The following is a 20,082-nucleotide window of genomic DNA, read 5'->3' as shown; positions in this document are numbered from 1 at the left end:
TAAATATAACTTAATGTGTAAAGGTATAAATGAAGAGATTGTCTGTGTAAGTTTGCTGTATGCCAAATAAAGGATACTTGAGTTATGAAATCTGAAGTCAAATAAAGTTTTTGGATCCCAGAGAACTGAATGAAGAGGTATCCCAGAACTTGACAAGGGTTCTGGGTAAGCTGAGTGGAAAAGGTCTCAGAGGAAATCCCAACAAGAAGATTGAAGGTGAGAAACAAATCTTGAATTGGAATTCTTACAATAAGGATTTTATTTTGTACAAGTGGTTCAAGTTCCACTTTTCATTTTGTTTTTCTACTTGGTATTCCATTTCATGGTGACTATAATTGACTCAATTCATCTCACCTGCATCTGCATTTGGCAAAGAACTGACCCCTGGGAGCGAGACAGTCAGGGGTACTGCCACCACTTCCATCACAGGAGGTCAGCTTGTGCTAAATAAGCACAACTCCTGTATTCCCTGGCCCCACCCACTACCCAGACTACTTTGTAGACTGTGCCACATGGTGAAAAGGGAGTTGTGAGCACCCTGCACCATTGTGCCCAGGCCCCAGGTGAACTCTCAGTTGTTAGAGGCTCACAGACTCGGTTCTGCTGGATGATGTCAGCAGAAGTGAGGTACTGAATCTGGCCCAGTGTATCTAACCGTCTGGGTCCTACTAAGCATTCCAAGCCAATGTTTCTCAAATTTTCCCACACTACAATCCCCATTTCCATACTGCCACACCTTCCAGTCCTGAAATTCCCCTCCGATCTAGCCAGGATCTAGCCTGCCCATCCTCCCACACCCCTATAATGATAATATGGAATGAGCAGGATTGTCTACTGACAAGACCCTGCCACTAGTAGCAAACCCCAGGTTAAGAATTCATACAAAAAAAGTCATTTTGGGCCTCTGCCTTGCACCCTTTGTCATCATTTATATCAATGCAAAGAGGGTATATAATGCAACCAAAGCAGGACAGTACCTGACCATTAAAAATTAAAAATCTAACAAAAACTGAGAAGAAAATCAATAAGTGAATCAAACCAAAACAAGCTTGTATTATCCTCTTTCCTCATAAACCTTTGTTTGCTGCTGTGGCTCCCCCATCCTTTCTTTTCTTATTTGTTGAATTATCCAGTTCATTTAAGGCCAGATCAATGGAACTACTCATGGTAGTAAGCATGTCATACAGTAATAAATGATTGGTGGATCAAGTCCTTAGATTGTCAGCCCCTCAGAGCAGGAACCATGTTTTATTATACATATGCAAAGCAGCACGTGCACCAAGGGCATTCTGTAAATAATTCATGTTAAAAATAATAATGGTATGCAAAAAAAAAAATACCAGTATGAAAGTTCACCTACTGCACCAACATCAGTAACTCAACTCAAAGCTGCTAGCAACAATTAAGGTCTGATCCACTGAAAGGCTAGAGTTATGTTTAAGGCATAGAACTAAATATCAGGCAATATATCTGGTGGTTCTATTCCCAACTCTGCCACAGAATTTCTGTGTGATCTGGGGAAAGTCACTTAAAAAAAAACCCTCAGTGTCCCCATCTGTAAAACAGGGCTATAAATACTCTCCTATCTTACAGGTGAGTACTGAGCTAACGGATTTTGGTAAGAGATACAGTGCTTTAAGTAGAAGGACAAAGTACTGTTATTGTTGGTTCTCTGTATACTGCTGGACAATGTGGTACAATTTTCATTGCATCTTTTTGTTGCTTTGTAGGTTTTACTGTATGAATTAAAATGTAAAATAATTGTATGAAATATATATGTATATGGGCACACACACAGTGAGAATTCATTACCTGACTAAAGGGACGTGGCACCAAATAACCAGGTACATATGCATTTGCAAATTATGTCCAGGAGTTGAATATAATCGAAGATGTTTTCTGAGAAAATGCAAACCTCATGATATTGAACTGGTCTCTGCACCCATTTAATCCTTTCCTGATCCTCCAATAACTAAATACTGATGGGCATCACCTTCAGCTTCTCTTCCTGCACTGGAGTATTAACCTCTTGGGAAGCCAGTGCTTTGGTGGCTTTGTTGCCTCCCCTTACTATTGTCCCCATGTCATTTTTTACTTTGCCATTTACAATAGCCTGGCTATTCTTCTTTCATATTTAAAAACCTGTATGCAAATTGTGCCAGGAGCACAGCAACCTAAAGTTCTTGCATTAATGCAGCGTATTATTCACATATAAAAATTCCATTTAAATCCCATTAAGGTTGTGACATAAATCCAAACAAACTAGAGAATGCACAGTTAAGGTGGAAAAGTGACATACGTCTTCCAGTCTCTTAGCAGAACAAGGCAGAATAAGAAAGCGATTAAAGTGTCACCCAGTTGGGGCAAGATAGTGAAGCACATCTGTTACCTTTCTTCCTTTTAACTGTTTGTTACCTTGCTGCATTTTGCCTTTTTTTTTTTTTTTTAATGCCTGCATCCCTGTCTCAGTGGTATTGGAAGGTAGTAGATAATTCTGGCTAATGTGAAGTATGATATTCTGGGGAGTCTGAGACGCAGGTCTCTAGTAGCTTAGCTGTAACCTAATAATAGTCAGCTTGCAGCATTTTAGATTTCCCTTTAGAAATTTCTGTGGCTTTGTCGAATGCTGTGCCACCGATTATTAATGACATTCTTTTGAAAGCATCAGGACTAGCGACACCTATGTTATCGCCTGGAAATGTTTAGGTCCAGTCTCTTCCATTTTGTTCAGTCTCTCCCTTAGCGGAAACAATGCTACACCATACTACAGTAATGCTCTAAACCCCAGGATTTACAACAGTGTTACTGCAGGATTTGGGGACATTACATTGGTATTTCACTGGAATACAGCAGTACTTTTATTTATTTAGACAAGCACCAGGCGTGGCTTGATAGTTGCTGTGGGACAGGGATAATCCAATACGGCTGGTGGTGATGTGACTCCCCCTTCTGCTCTGGGGGCACAATGACTGGGATAATACATCCAAGCAAAGGTGAATGCGTACTGTGCCCCACAACAGTGCATGTCTGTTCAGTTTGGCCCTAAGGACATTTTTTAGCTGCATTACCCCAGCTGTGAATTCTATGGTTAGCCCTGGAATTCTGAAGAGCAGAGTCAGCCCATGGGTATGTAAATCTCTAGATATTCCTCATACAATCAAATATCGCCCAGTGCTGTCAACATTTTCTCATAGACTTGGATGCCACATGACTACAGTCTTCCTTCTAGTTGTCTGTTTTGGTAATGATGTGATGGGTAGAAACAACCCAGTTCAAGCAGTGAAGCTGCTGCCTCGACTTGAGTCCCAGGTTTGACTGGCATAAGCCGTTTGAAAGTGAGCCTTCCACACACATAGCTCTGACAGCACCTCCAGCTGTTTTTCTTTAAGGCTGGGTCCTAATGAACAACAGTGGAGATATTTCACGTCCTGCATTTGTGACCCGACATGGCTTCCATCGAGTTGCCATTGAACACTCCTGTCCACCACAGAAGCAATATTAATTGAACACGTGATGTAATGGTTTACTGGGAGGTGGGGGTGATGGTTGGTTTGTTTTGTTTTTTTTAACCCAGGATATATTTTTAATCATGCTGCTTTGGAGGGCTTCTTTTTTTCCATCCTCAGTTCTAAAACAAACGTACAACAAATTATATACATAGAAGAAAACAGAGGACGCACTTCCATGGAAACAGTAGTCAGCATCAGAAAAGGTGAAACGTTTTTCAAGCTGACCAGAAAACTCTGTGAGGGGCACTATCACAATGTACGAGCTGAACTGTAGCAGGAACAGAAGAAGTAGGTTTTACAATATAAACCAAAAGTGACCTCACAATAAAAGCAATCAGTATTTACTCTGAGAGAAACGTGCCCAAGCACATTTCACATTTTCAATGTATGAGCATTTGACAAACTCAGAGTCAAATCTTCAAATGTATAGGGCCTTTGGGGAGAGGGGGAGAGGAGAAGGAGTATGGGCAGAGGAGGTTTAGAGAAACAGGACAAAGCAAGACCAGGTCACACATTAAATACCATGGAAATGAGCACTGAAAAGCCACATGCTGTCTGGTCAAACGGATATGAATTTCAGCGTTTCAAGATCTCAAGTTAATTACACGTCAGAAGACTTCACTAAGAAAAATAAGACTCTTTGTGAATATGTAGCATGATATTCTTAGTCTCCCCTACATCCAGGCATTCACCAAATCCTATTGCGACTTCTCTTATGTCATTTCTAAAATTCATTCTTTCGTCTCTATTCCTATTGCATAAGGCTGGGATTTTCAACAGAGCCATAGGGGTTAGTTCCCTGTTCCATAAATGCCTGCCTCATCCCTTATCCATATCTTGGTCATCTCTCACTTTGACAACTGCACGCTCTTCCTCTTGGGAGTTCCTGCATCCCAATGCAATTCCCTCTAGCTTATTCAAAATGCCACTGCTAAAATCTTGTTACTCTCCTGGTACTTGGACCATATCACTCTCCCCTTTGAATACCTTCTCCGGCTTCCTTTCACTTTCCTCATTGAGTTTAAGCATCTCATCCTCATTCATTCCTCTCATTTCTACCAATTCCTTCTGCTTACCCTGTTTGTAATCTTTTACTTAAGTTTTATGCTTTCTTGCATGTCTTCATGCTTCAAACTCTCCCCTTCTCCTGCACCCAGTGACCTGCCCTCTCCCTATTCAAATCACTTCTTAAATCATTTTTTTCAGATGCTTTTCAATAATGCACTCCCAAAGATTTCTGCACCGCGTCAACCTTGACCCTCTATCTGGCAGATTAAACATCTATATCTAAGCTCCTAGTCAAAAAACGTCTTCCAAGCATATAGATGGTTTTTCATAAACAACCAACAAGAAGAAAAAAGAACAAGAAGAGAATAATACCAAGACCTAGTATTACAAGCATTTAGGCACATGCTTAACTTTACTTATTTGAGCATTGACTTTAATGGCACTACACGCATATGTAAAGTTAAGCACGTGCATATTGTTTGTAGAATGAAAGCCTAAGTGACTTTCCCCCGGCCACACAGCAAATCAATGTGTCAGGTACAGGATTATTAGAACGTGCTTTAGTATCTGCAGGATCAAGGCCTTAGATTGTTTATAATGTAGGGCAGAGGCTACCTTTTATTTTATGCTTGTGGAGCACCCAACACAATTGGATTTCAATCTTGATTGGAATTATTGGGCACTAGTATAATACCAATACTACTAATAAATGTTGCCTAAACGAATGCATTTTGGAGTTTACAAATTTATTTTATTCTTAGGGCCATAGAATCAAAGAAGTTTGACTTGAAAAAGAGCTGTCTTGTTTTCAGTGGCTCAAGCTATTGGCTTCCACCATGAGCAATTATTGCTCAGAATAAGAAACGATGCTATTAGGAAAATTTTTCTGATATTGAGTTTAAAGTTTTCCTTTGCATTGGTTCATTCTCTTTTGTAAGCCACAGTATTACTAGAGTAACAGTAGAAAGAGCATGTGCGGAATAAAGAAGAGTTTGTGCTGAGTAGTTATAGCTAAAGGTGAGAGTAAAATGGGTGAAAGCCGAAGGAGGAGAAAAAAAGCTGAGTAAATTTAACAAAATGCATGAAGACTATGTCCTTGACTTTCACTGACCCCAACAAGGTGCTAATTATGAGAGGATTAACACATTTCCTGTACATAACAATGGACTCTGTCAGTCAATGGACCGTGATAACCTACACATTCAGACAGAGTGTAACCCACATATTATGCACAAGGTCATGAAATAAAAAGAGCTCTTTCTGAATAACATTATGAAAATCCTAGTCTATTCAGAGGGAACAAGGCCGATGCAGCATCTTGGAAAAATGTGGTGTTACACATTCCAAAACATATGAAATAACCCTGCATATTCTATTCTACAGAGGATCTTATACTGCCCTTGTCACCTTAGTACCCAAGCACCTACCAGTAGTGCATTAAGAACATAAGAGCAGCCATGCTGGGTCATACTAATGGTCCATCTACCCCAGTATCCTGTCTTCAGACAGTGGCCAATGCCAGGTGCTTCAGAGGGAATGAACAGAACAGGATAATTTATCGAGAGATCCATCCCCTGTCACCCTGTTCCAGCTTCTAATAGTCAGAAGCTTAGGGACATCCAAGCTTAGGGATGGGGTTGTATCCCTGACCATCTTAGCTAATAGTCATTGATGAACCAATCCTGTTACATTTGTTTTAAACCTGCTGATTATTAATTTCATTGGGTGACCACGGTTCTTGTGGTCTGTGAAGGGGTAATAACACTGCCTTATTCACTTTCTCCATACCAGTCATGATTTTATTGACCTCTATCATATTTCCCCTTAGTCGTCCCTTTTCCAAGCTGAATAGTCCCAGTCTTTTTCATCTCTCCTCGTACCAAATCTGTTCCATACCCCTAACCATTTTTATTGCCCTTTTCTGTACTTTTTCCAATTCTAATATATCTTTTTTGCAATGGGGTGATCAGAACTGGATGCAGTATTCAAGGTGTGGGCATATCATGTATTTGTATAGTGGCATTATGATATTTTCTGTCTTACTATTTATCCCTTTTCTAATGGTCTCTAACATGCTGTTAGCTTTTTTGACATGACATGATGTTAAGTGACGTGACTAACATATGTCATATGTGGTTCATTGTCTTTTTCATTATCTCTGCATGGGTATGGAAGTTTACAGTGAAATGGTATACAGTATATAGCCTCCTTGTATAAACAAGTTAGCAATAGAGAGATTTACACACACTACAAGACTGAAACGCTGGTCTAGACAAACATTCATGAAGCCAATTATATTATGAACTGGTGGAAACAGGAAGTGAAGCTACCTGTGTGAATAAACTGTCCTCTATTAGCTGTTTTAGGATATAAGGGCCAAGCTTGTCTTCCATTATTGTGAGTCCCAGCACAGTGCTTAGCTTTGGAAAGTCCCAAGCAGATTGAAAAAGTCCCAGTGGTGAAAAAGTCCCAGTGCCCACAAATGTATCTGTCTTGATCCTCTTAAAAACAACCCTGACTCAGGTTACATTAGTTCTATATTAATGTCTACAAAAGGATCCTAATGATAACAGCCAAAGATAATTATTTATCATTTATCAAAACAAAATTTTTCATTCTGGTTTGTTAAACTGACATGCCATGTAACTCCCATGATGCACCACACTGCTTGGTCAGAGGGAAGACTGCATTGTATCATAGAAGAGTAAGCCCATCAGACCCAGGGAGCCCAGCCCATGGGGGGAACGGATGTTGTACTGACTGAAAATGAAACATTTCCAGTCAGTTCAAGAAACTGAAGAATTTCAATTTGGGTTGCAATGACAAAACAAAATATCTGGTTTCAGTTTTCCCAACCAAAAAAATCAAAAGTATTCAGCAAAATCCAGATTTTCCCATAGAATAATTTTGACTTTGCAGAAACTGCATTTCCCATCAAAAAGGCTTTCTGACAGAAAATTCCCAACCAACTCCACTACAGCTGATCAGGGCTTATGACCTTGTAAGATTCACCTTAAACATTTACATTGACTTCTCAACATACCATTCAAACATATCAGTTTCTTTAATCCAAAACAAATACTTTGTTAGATATACAGTACCTTTATTAAAGCTTAGTTTTATATATCTATCTTATAAGTCACATTTTTATTTAAAATAGACAACTTGGTCCAAACTATTAGCAATAGTTTGTCATCAGGTTTCCTAGTCAATGAAACTTCCTCAACCTGAAGAGGCATCTTACAGAATGCTTTTAGATAGCTTTAATTTTCTGATATCGTTTCTTAAATCTTCATGAATAACTTTTACCTAGCAATAGCATTATACCTTATGATACTGTTTCAAATATTATAACTTGAACTACTCTATCTCTCTATTACAAATTTACAGGCACAAAACATGTAAAATAGAAGAAAAGGTAAAAGAGGAAGTTACTTCACAGCTCAGCAAGAGTTTCGGGTAAGCCTAGCTAGTTCTCCGTTGTAGTTACTCCACTTACATCTCCCCTGAGTGAAACAGCATCTGCTGTTGGACATGTTTTAAAGGCTTATCGGCTTAAGTTATGCCAAGCTTTCTGGCCTATGTCTGGATGTATGTAACATCAGTTATTAATAAGCTCCATATTTTCTGTGTCATCATGATATCATCCTATGACAATGCTCAGCCCCTTCTCCTCCTCCTACCCAATCAAGGAGCTCAGTTCCCTTTGCTCCAAACCTGCTTAGCCCCTCTGCCTGGCAGATCAATGTGGTTATATCAGGTATCACTCAGTCTATACTCAACCTCTCCTGTCCAGATAGCACTTCTACTTGTCCTGGGCTCTGGGCAAAATTTTTCCCCAATCTGCTATTTTCTTCAGATTTAGTCAATATCTGCATAATATATTAAGTAGGTAGGAAACCTCGAAAGGATTTGGTTCAATGCCGTTAGGATAAGCACCCAAAAGTTTCGGTGTTTGTGTAAACCAAATCTGCCTGATTCTTAGTTAATGGGCTGGAAATCTTGTGATAACAGATAGTCTCATGATATAATATTTTTGGTAATTCTTGTTTCTATTATGGGGATAGAAATACAACTAGAACAAGTTCCGGTACTGTATTGGCACTTCTTCTAGTCCTAGTGAGACCCAAAAAGTGCAGAGCCACAAAGATTCAAGATAAAGGGGAAAGAAAGTTATTCAGGTTTTTCTGAACCTCAGAAAAGGTACAATTCAGGTTACATTCACATTTGGGGTTAATATTCAGGGTGTGGTATTTTGTTATATGAAACAGGTTAGCTGTTCATTTAAAGCAGCAGTCATGCACTTTATTGATATGCATCGGGTTTTGATAAAATAATACACTATATACTTTCTGACTGACTGGCTAACAGGAATCTGTCAAACTATGAATGCTATAACAGTCACATAATAATAACACAGCACTGCAGAAGGTAATAAGTTATACTCTTGCCACCATCTCTCATTTATTCTATACGGCTCATAGCATTGTGGTTATTTGTTGCAGTGTGTATTACTAGGTCCCAGGGTCACCAGCACAGAGTTAAATGATGAAAGGGAGTAAGTAAAATGATGATCTATGTTATCAAACAGCCTCAACCTTGGTACCTATTTAACTAATGCAGTATGTTTATATACTAAGCATGCATAATCAAATTCTTTGCAAAGGACAGAAAGTTGACAATGGCAGGGGCAGTGTCCCAGTTACAAATATTTGGGGATTGAAAAACTTTAAGTACTGCAGAGGTTATAAAGGTATCACTGAAAGTTTGGAAAGTTTCTACCACAGGTCAATTAGCCATTGTGATATTTATTCTACCACAAAGCTTCCATCAGGGCATCATGCACCTGGTTTAAAAGAAAAAACATGTTGAGAGAAGTCAAATTTTGCTACATTGGAAAAGGAAGTTCCATCCCCACACCCAAGATATGAGGGCTGGTGTAATGGATTGGCAGGCCAGGCTACAACAGAAAGGATCGCATACAATAGACACCAATCCCTGGGAAAATCTCAGTCCATTTGGGACAGTTTCCTACAATCAGTTGAATAAAGATTCCCCGCAGGAGGCTTGGATGGAGGGCAGATGAAAAATCCACACACTTCCTCTCCATCCCATCTCATCTTTGTCCCTCCTCTTCCCGCCTTCATCCCCAAGCTCTTTTTCCTCTTGACTTTTATTTCCTTGATATTTTAATAGGTGTCTGTAGCAGGGTGGACACCTGCTCTGGCCTGGAAGGGCCTGAGATAGCCCAGGGAGCAGGTAGCAGGAAGGCTGAGCTGACTGAGGGAAGTGGCTGCAGCTCGGGCCACGCCCCAATCAGGCTTCAGCTGGCCTATATAAGAGGCTGGGAGCCTAGAGCTCAGTAGAGTCTCTCTCTGCCTTCAGAGAGAGAAGGGCCTGGCTGCAGGGAGCTAGACAGGGTACCTGAGTGGAGCAGGGCTGGGGAAAGGCTGGGGAGCTCCAGCCTGGATAGCCCCAGGCTGCGGCCTGGTAATAGGCCAAGGTGTACTGGGGGTTGCAGAGGGCAGCCCAGGGCTAGGCCAAGGCAGCAGTTCCGAACCCAACCTTGCCGATGATGAGTGGCCTATACTGTAGTCTGCCCCAGAGAGTGGGGGCTAGCTGGTGACTGGCAGTGGCCTTATCGTGAGGTGGGGGTTCCCCTGGGAGGGGAGACCTAGCATATGTATGGGTATTGCCAGGGGGCAGCACCCAGAGCAAGGGGCACCGGGGTCCTGGGAGGGACACGGGGGCCAGAGAAGAGGAAAGGCGGATCACTGGTCTGCAGAGGGCGCTCCAGAGGCTGGTGAGCTAATTCCCTGGACGACCAGCAGGAGGTGCCGCAGGGGTGAGTCCGGACACTCTTACAGTGCCTTAAAAATCCATGTGCTGAGAATATTGCAGTTCATACGTGGAAATCCAAGCACTGTGTAAATACCTTGGTCTTTTGCACTTGTTTTACATGTTGGCACTTAGAATGTTTTGGTCAGTTTTAAGAAAAAAAGTTGAAAAGGTTTAATAAATAATAAATAAAAATATATACTCAGGGTGTATTATGCACACCACTATTAAATATATTTGTAGCAACAATTGGGACTAGAGCCCCAGGCAACCGTAATCCCCAGCAAATCCTGTTGCTGCTGCTGCTTCTCTTTGAGCTAAAGTAGGTATTTCTTTCCATTTAGCCAACTCAGTGTTTATGCTTGAGCTTGAAGTATCAGCCACTTACATTTTATTCATAAATCCTTTCAACTTTATTCCATCTGCACTCTTCAGCATTTCCACAGATTTGGTAGACCTCAAAGACAATGCTAATAGATCACAAATTATGCTCAAGGGAGGTACTGGGGTGGAATAAACAGTGGTTCTGTACAGTCAGAGTTGTTCCAAGATTCATCAGGGATGGAAGTCCTTGGAGGGAAATACAAACATAATTACACAAAATTGTATTGCTAAAATTTTCAATTGCATAAATCAATGATATCTGTCTCTATACTGTAGATCACACAGATTTATAGGCTATTTAGGATGGATTCTGCCTAGTATCAGCCATGTAACATCAGCAACTTCGGTATCACTTGGCATCAGCAAAAAAATATAAGGGGGGTATGCGTTATTTCTACAGTCAAGTAGAAATCATGTTGTATTTTCAAAGTAGATGTCATCTCAAGAAAAATTATGCTTAGGCAGGAGTTTTCATGTAAATAATTTTCTGCTGGGTAATCTATCAGTTGTTCAGATTTTATATATAACTCAAAGGCTTCTAATACCAGCTATGATGTTGGAGGGAGAAGGGGAACAACTAAAAAGGCACTTAAAACTCTCTCGGGTAACAGGACTTTTAATAACTCCAGATTTTCTTAGCTTCTCCCTCTCCCCTCTTCCCCCCGCATTTAAATAAACCATGCACCCTCACATAGAGTCTAACAGCAACCTCTGTGAACCTTCATCCAGGTCAGGTGACTGCAATCAGGAAATAAACTCCATTCTCTTTCTAGCACTCGTTTTTGTCACCCCTTCTTACACAGTGTGCTTTTAACCCTGTTTCCTATGGGAGCAAAGCCACCACACTATGTGTGACTCTAGGAAGACTCATGACTACCAAATTCTGATCTGACACACTTATGCCTCTGTGCCGAAGTCAGTGAGGCTGCTCAAGTGTAGTCCTTGCTTTCCACTGAAATGCACAGTAGTGGACAAAAGATAGTGTACCCCATTTTGCTGAGCGCAGCATTCTGAAAGGTCACCTTGGGAGAGAAGCTGTTTTCCAAACAATTCACAGCCTATTTGATTACTATGGTATTTCTGAGACGCTTGCTTGTGACCATCTTGTCTAAAAGTGGCATTATTTGTGACACCATTTGTAGTGCATTATTATTTGTAGTGCATTATTTGTGACACCATTTGTAGTACCAAAAACCCCATTTCCTATCTGCTTTCATTCTGATTTAACAATCAGACAAGGAACTTTAATATTTAGAACTAAATATGAAATATTAAGCAACATATACAACATGGATATTTGAATAAAGATGTGGGAGCCTTAAACTAAAATGCAATCATAATGTCACAATATTTTGTGCCATATAGTATGATGTGGTGAAGCACTGTTGGTTCTTGCCAATAGGTTGTTTACAATATTGAAGTTCCCATTTTATTTCTTCTACATGTGAAGGTATCAGTGTTTACTGGATGACTATGGGCAAGATGAGAAGCAATAAGGATGGTCTTTTTGTTCTGTTTTCATACAGCACTTAGCACAATGGGGTCCCGGTCCATGACTAGGGCTCCTGAGTGCTACAGTAATACATATTCTAATCATAATGTCCTGTAATGGTGAGATTTGCTTGCAGATGAATGATGTATTGTTAGGAAGAGGTCAGACCACACAGCTTGAGCTCATTGGTTCATTCAGTCAAACATAAACTGTGTCAACTCCCACAAATGGTTCACTCTAGTAACTGATACAAAATCAATACAAATATTTTCTTAAGGGAAAATAAACTGAACTGTTTCTTGTGCAGCTTCAGAGTGTATTAACAATACAACTGCCAAATTATTAACTAGCAATAAATGTCCTGGTGCTACAATAAACCTTTAATGGTTTCTGTGCTCCTGACATTTCTCCAACACCAACAACTTCTTTAGGCTTCTGGCAGACCTATTCTCTGCTGAACTACCTCTAAGATCCGGTCATGCTGGTCAGGTTGGCCAAGTAGCTCTCAGCTCTCTCATAAACAGCCATAATCTATTCAGTACTAGTGTGAGTGTCAAGAAGATACTGGATAGCTCAAAGCTGTTACCGCAATCTCTTTTTCAAGATTGTAAGGACATGACTAATTTTCCCCCTTGGTACTTGACCAGACATACCCTGTCATTTATCTTATAGATCTCGGTGAAGTTTCTTCAGCCACTTTGGCTCTCTGGTTGCCCGATCTCTCTCTTTCTTTACTCCGACTCTAACCAGTCTGGATAGTGGGTTCTTTCTTTGTTTTTCTTCACATATTCCCCCTCCTGGCTTTTCAGTGCCATTTTTAATAGAATGCAAAGAGTTTTAGCCAGGTATTAAGAGGCTTATGATCTAGCTTGCAACTTCCAGTTCATTTGGAGATCAACTAGAACCTATTCACTTTATAATGACCCCGAGGGCTAGTAAAAGGTAAGAAGTAGGAGGAAAACATTTCATCTGAATCATTTAAAACTACACTAGACATAGTACCACAGAATATTCTATATGAAACAGCCACATATGGATAAGAGAACAGACCACTGGACTTAATGTCTTCTCTTTACTGTCAGCATTTTTAAGAATCTTTCTATTATTTGCACTTTTCTTTGCTAGTGAGAACTTGAAAAGAAATTAAGAATGATGCCACAGGCTTTAGCAAGGTAATAAAAAAAAAATAATAATATGAAGTTGCAGATCTTTGCCTGTGATCAGCTCATTGAATTTTCCCATCTCAGACAAATGAAGTAGAGTAACTTGTCTTTGTACAGGTTCACTCAGGGGAATAAGATAAAATTAATGGGGAGTCCCACCTCTACAGTTGCAACAAATCACCTTCCATCTTCAACCATGGCTTATGAAGCAACTTCACTGTTTCTTTTGCTTGTTTGCATGTATATTGCTAATAAAACTCTCCTAGTGATGCACTAGGACCTCAATATTTTTGCTCATCTTTGACCAGCCCAGTGCATGACTCTTCCGGCCCTTCAAGTCGTTTCAATCACTAAATGTCCCTTGTGTGCAAGCTGTGACATTTCAGGTGTTATTGAAGCAGGTATCCGTTTTCTGGCTTTGGAGTAGCACAGCTTTGATGACCAAAAGTTGACTGAAAATGAATATATGGATTACCCAGTAGGTTTATTCTTGTCACAATTCACTAAATACTGTTATTAATCCATCTACAGTTCTGTCTGCTGGCATTTTTATTTGAGTATTGTTCTCTGTCTGCACTCTGAAATGGGTAAGAATGATGCAATATTATCTTTTGGAATGTCTGTACAGTCTGTCTGTGATGAAAAGTGCACCTGCTTCCATGAATTGTTTGCAAGCTGAATATTCAAGTATAAGGCCAGTCTTCTTACCATCTATATTTGAAGCACTGGTAGTGTTTCACTCAGATATTTCAATATATGGTAGGCCATTAGCAGCCCATGTCACATCTTGCTAATTATTTCATCATAAGATGTCTGGAATTTTTTCCAGACAAATTCCTGATTTTGGTGCAGTATCTTTCTAGAGATGTCAGAAGAGGTCTACATTAAGGGGCTACTGAAATAAAATTGACTGAGTGTCTCTCAGTGCATCCAAAATACTTTGTGTTTAATGGACATAACAAAATGCTTGTATTTGTCCTTTTGTTAGACCTGTCTGGGTTTCTCCCCCTCCATTTTTCACTCTGAAATTCTTCTTATTGACACTGTTCTGGCAGTCAAACTGGGTTTGGGTGCTTATGGATTTTTTTTCCTGCTTTGTTAAATAAAGCTTAGAAATATCAAGAATGTCAAGTCTTTTGCTGATTCTCTTAGTGGAGGACTCAGACGTCTGCTAGGAATTTTCTCATATCTAAATCGAACGGCTGAGGGTGGGGAATCTTTTTAAAAGGTGTTTACTTTCCTCCAAGTGTTAACACAAACAAAATTGACTAAAAATACCTTCCTCTCTGAATTGCTCATGTTTAAGTTTCTTGCACTCAGAACTCCACAGAGGTAATATGTAAGCAAACTGTGAGGAGTACAGACTTCTTATGGGGAACTGGTCAGACTTTTAGGTTGGCCGGCTCATATCCACTACACCAGGCCCTCAAAAGTTAATAGTGTTCCAGTTCAGGCACGAGTTATTGAAGACTTTAGGGGCAGTTGTATGGACCACAACTAGGTGAGCACAGAATTGCCTTTTATTTACTTCTGGGACTCCTGGGGTTCAGAACCCTGTTGTCTGTAGACATCCTTACCACCCTAAAAAGTCCCATCTCAAAAATAACTTTAAAAAATACAAAACTTGCAAAAGCTGCAACTGAAACAATAGGAAAGCACCAATCATACATTCCCTCAGCCATGGCCACAGATGTTCTATTTTGTAGACTGATGCTTATAACTTCCCCTTTGTATTTTGGTACTCAACTTTGAAAAACATTTTTTGACACACAATCTGGGTGAAAGGTCAGACTTTAATTGGATCAGAATAAAAGGTCTTTTCTCACAAAACTGATGTTAGGAGTTCAGTTTTTATATGTAGCCCTATGTGCCTCACAAAACAAATGTATGGTTTTGTAGATTTGCTAGAAAGTTATTAATTAACAAAGGCTAAACTCAGGGTGAAATCCTGGCCCTACTGAAATCAATTTCTGAAGCAGGATTTCACCCATTATGTAGAATGTAATTTCTAAAACTCTAAACCATACGGAACATTGAATATACTCATTCATTAGATGGGAAACTTCACTGGTATACTATGTATACTTTCTTGAATTGGGTTTTCAGCAAATTGAAACTCTCCGGGAACCAAATCATGAGCTTATATGAAAGAATCAGTGATATTGCATTAAACATGGACTAAGAAATCTTAATGACAGTCATAGGCTCTGTATACATCCCAGTAGATTAATGTACTATTGAATCTGTGCCCCAAAGTTTTTAGATCAATGTCTGTTTTTTTGCTGGCCTTTTTTCCCCCTGCGTCAAGCTGACAGAGGCAAGGGTAAATACAGTTCATCATTTTTCAGGCATGAGGATTGGCTTTGACTAATTGGAAGATTTGCCCATTATTTAAATGAAACTTGTTTGCAGTTTCATCATCCGTGTGGAATCTGGAAAGGCATCAGACTATCCCATCAATTTAGTTAGAGAAGAATAAATGAATAAATAGGCTGACAGTTTTCTCCCCTGAGACGCTCACTATCACTACATTGTTGCTCCATTATTAATTACCTATGTAAAAATAATTCACTCTACTCCATGCTTTAAGTGATTTGATCAGGTGCCTTTTTGTTTACCTTTCTATGTGCATTTAAATTTCTTCATGTCAGCCAGTCATGCACAATGGTGCACTCACTGTGAGGAATGAAGAAGAAAACTGGAATCCAGACATCAAGGAGTTAGGCCTTGGGTTTTGGGATGCCTACTGTAGTTCTTATATATATTGTATGTAAGACTAATTTAAAATCCCTGCACTGTTTCTCAGGTTGGGATTTAAACATGTATTGCAAGGAGTTTGTGTGTGAGATTGAGATGTGATATGCTAGCAGGTGTCACTGACAGGTCAAGAAGTAGTTCTGACTACTAATGTCCGCAAAATTCCCATTGAAAAGAGAGAGGATAGAGTGATAATGCCTTTCTTTCCAATGAACGTTTTTCTAGGTGTTAGGTTCAGATACAAAACACTTGAAGTGTTCGATATGCAGTTCAGAGAGTGAGGAAAGAAGTTAAGAACTCACTTAGGGCCTGACCCTGTTAAGGGCTGAGGTACTGGTGTTGGGGTATTGGTTCCAGGGCCGGCTCCAGGGTTTTTGCCGCCCCAAGCGGCAAAAAAAAAAAAAAAAAAGCCGCGATCCCGATCTGCGGCGGCAATTCGTCGGAAGGTCCTTCGCTCCGAGCGGGAGTGAGGGACCGTCAGCCGAATTGCCGCCGAATAGCTGGACATGCCACCCCTCTCCAGAGTGGCCGCCCCAAGCACCTGCTTGGCAAGCTGGTGCCTGGAGCCGGCCCTGACTGGTTCTAAGCTCATTGGGAGCTGATAGCATTCTGCATCTTGAGGAAGCTGCTCAGTCCATTGCAGGATCATACCCTTAAATGCCGCAATAAACGTTCAGGAGAAGCAGATCAGAGGGCTGCATGGGAAAGCAGAAGCGAGCCCTGTGGCGCAGGTCCAATCATTGATCTCTCCATCTCCTTCCCTCTTCTCTTTCTTGATTATCCTATTTCCTTTTAATCTTCCCTTTTTCACATAATTTCTCGTCTTTTTTCAAATGAAACCATTACTTGGGGGGGTTGTTTTATTTTATTTATTTTAAGTCTCAGCTCCTGTGCCAATTTTAGACTTTCACCCAGCTCTAACTTGTGAATTCTGAAAGGACCAGATAAGGCCAACTATGTCTAACACACTAGAAGAAGTTAGCAATTGCACCTTTGTTGAATATTTTCCAACAGATACCATCTAGATTATGTTTTAAAAAATTACTCCAAAATAATCACAGTTCTGTTTTTTCACTCTGAGGCTTACAAACGTTGCTGGGTGGCTTGCCATCCCCACTCCCTTAGTTTGATTAATACTGCCAAAACTACAGAAAATGAGGAATTCAGATCTGCACAGGTCAGACTTCCACCTCAAAGGGGATTTGTATTTTTACTCATACCTGTGTGACCCAGGAGCCACATCACTGAGTGTTAAAGTTAAGCCACCTTCTTGCAAACCCTTCCTGCATAACTGACATTTTCTGAGGAGTTCAGACACAGCACTATCCAACCTCCCCCAAACTTCTACCAACAAACCCTCACAAGAATGACACAGGTTATCTTTTCCTTACAAACCTTTCCTGTATTCTCAAGAAGACTGGTATGTTTCAAAGCACTCTTCCAGACAAAGAAAGACCTGGCTGTGAAGGACATAGGCAAAAGAACTTGGTGTTCCCATCGGGCCTCTTGTGTAACTGAATGTACTTTTCAGTATTCCATATATTATCTAATCTCTGCATAAAGAAATTTTACCTAAATTCCTTGAGGAAACCTTTTCCATACAGTCCATAGCTCTAATGTATACCCCATGATCCTGTATTTGACACAAGCTCAAATTGTCTTGTATCATCCATCCTTTCTATTCCCTTCAGAATTCTGTGTACCACAATGAGATCATCTCTTAGTCTCTTTTTTCTAAAGAACACAGGCCTAGTCCTTCAACTTTTTGGTATAACTAAGTTCCCTTAGTCCCTGAATAATTCTGGTTGCCCTTTGTTGTACCTTCTCCATCCCTAGGATTTCCTTTTAATAATAAGGTGATAGAATTGAGGATGGTGTTCCAAATAGGACCTCATCAATTCTAGAGGACAATTTCCTGACTCAAACCTAATATTTCTATTTCTAGAGCTGATTGTAAGTGTGTGTGAGTGTGTGTATGTACGCACGCGTGCACGCATGTTGTCTTTAATAATTCAGTTTTGTGTTTCAGATCTCTGTTCCCTGTAACCTACAGGACTTTTTCTTGACCCAAATGTTTCTATATGACACGATCTTTTAGGGTCTATTCTTCTATTTTGTTCTGTGCCTCATTACTTTACATTCATCTAGATCATTCATCTGTCCATTCATTTAAGTCAGCTTCTTTCTGTTGGCTGTGCTCCCTACTTCTGAATTATATGAAAATATTCTTGCTTACAGCATTCTTCTCCTCTTCCACGTCTTGGATATATATATAAAGTACAAATAAAAGGAACAAATCTGGACCCAATTCTCATCCATTTGATATTGCACTTGTAACCTCAGTCCACACCAAAAGAATTACCACCTCCCTCTGTATCCTATATCTAAACCACTTCTTAATCCACTCAAGCATTTCACCCCAGATACCATGCTGCTGACCCCGTAGATTAGTCTTTTTGTGTTTCTTGCTGTATCAAAAGTATCACAAAGCCTGGATAAATTATATCCACAGCATCCTCTTGCTAGTTCTTTGTGCTATTTCCTAAAAATAAAAATTCTATCAGATTAGTTAGACAGGATCATCTCTTTGTTAATCCATGTGCATTCCAATTGATCAAATAATATCTCTGTAAGTGTCCCTCAATCCTACCTCTGATGAGCCTTAACAGCATTTTCTCCACCAATGCTATCCATATTGTTGTCCCCCTCTCTCTGCCACCTTGGACATGGCAAAGCTGTGGTTCAGTACTAAGAGACCTATGGTACATTAATATTTCTGCTCAAAACTACACAGCATGAGGATTTCAGAGATGCTTAGCTCATTCCTGGACCTTGAAGATTTAGACGCCAATAGTACTCAATGTGCAAATAAATCAGGAGAGATTTAGTGTAAAAGAACTCAGTCTTTATAAAATTTCAACTCATAAATCAGGAGTTCACTTAGGAACATCACACAAACACCCAACCTAAGGTTCGTGTCTCATAAACCCATAGAAGAAACACTGCCCTACTCCTTACAGATTATACACATTTTCAGGAGCAGATTTACCATGAAACAAACCATGCGGTGGCACAGGGCCCCCAACAACGGGGGGCCCCCAAAATGCAAGACGAATATCTGACAAGCTACCCCTAAGTCCCAGCCGGCTGTGCAGCTGGGCTCAGGCAGGAAGGCTGCCTGCATTCCGTGGCCAGTGGCCCCCTGCCACTCCTGGAAGCGGCCGGCTGCTGGCACATCTTTGCATGCCCCTGGCAGTGGAGGAGGCAGCTCCATGCACGGCCTCCGCCCTGGGCAGCACACAGAGATTTGCTGCCCTCTTCCCCCCCCCCCCCCCCAGGAGTGTGCAGAGACGTGCCAGCAGCAGGGCTAAGGCGGCTCCCTGTCCGCTCTGCCTCCCTCCCTCCGTGCCGCTTTGCTCCCAGAAGCAGCCGGCATGTCCCTGGGCAGGGGGTGTCTCCGCACGCTGCCCCCACCCCGAGCGCCAACTCCACAGCTCCCATTGGCAGGAAACTGTGGCCAATGGAAGCTGCTGGGGCAGCAGGAGTGCGGAGATCCCCTAGCCCCCTGCCTAAAAGACGCTGCCAGAGGTGGGGGTGTGCCGGTCGCTTTGGGAGCCGCGCCATCCGAGGTAAGCGCCACCCCCCTGCTCTCCTACTGCACCCCAACCCCCTGCCTCAGCCCGGGGGGGGGAGGGGGAATGAAGCTGCGCACAGGGCCCCACTAACTCTAAATTTGTTACTGCACATTTTCTAATATTTTCCTCCATAATGGGTGCAAAATATCAAAGCATTCTTCCACAAGGAGGCCTGGTGGCTATGAAGGACCGGGTAGCTGTTTTCATAAAACTACAAATAAAGAGTCTATTATTGCACAAGGAATTTGATTAAAATCTTAGTTTTCATTCTGTAGCAAAATTGATGTAAAGACCAA

This window comes from Malaclemys terrapin, chromosome 3, assembly GCF_027887155.1.
Source record: "Malaclemys terrapin pileata isolate rMalTer1 chromosome 3, rMalTer1.hap1, whole genome shotgun sequence".
NCBI classification, from domain to species: domain Eukaryota; kingdom Metazoa; phylum Chordata; order Testudines; family Emydidae; genus Malaclemys; species Malaclemys terrapin.
This window is presented reverse-complemented; position numbering follows the sequence as displayed.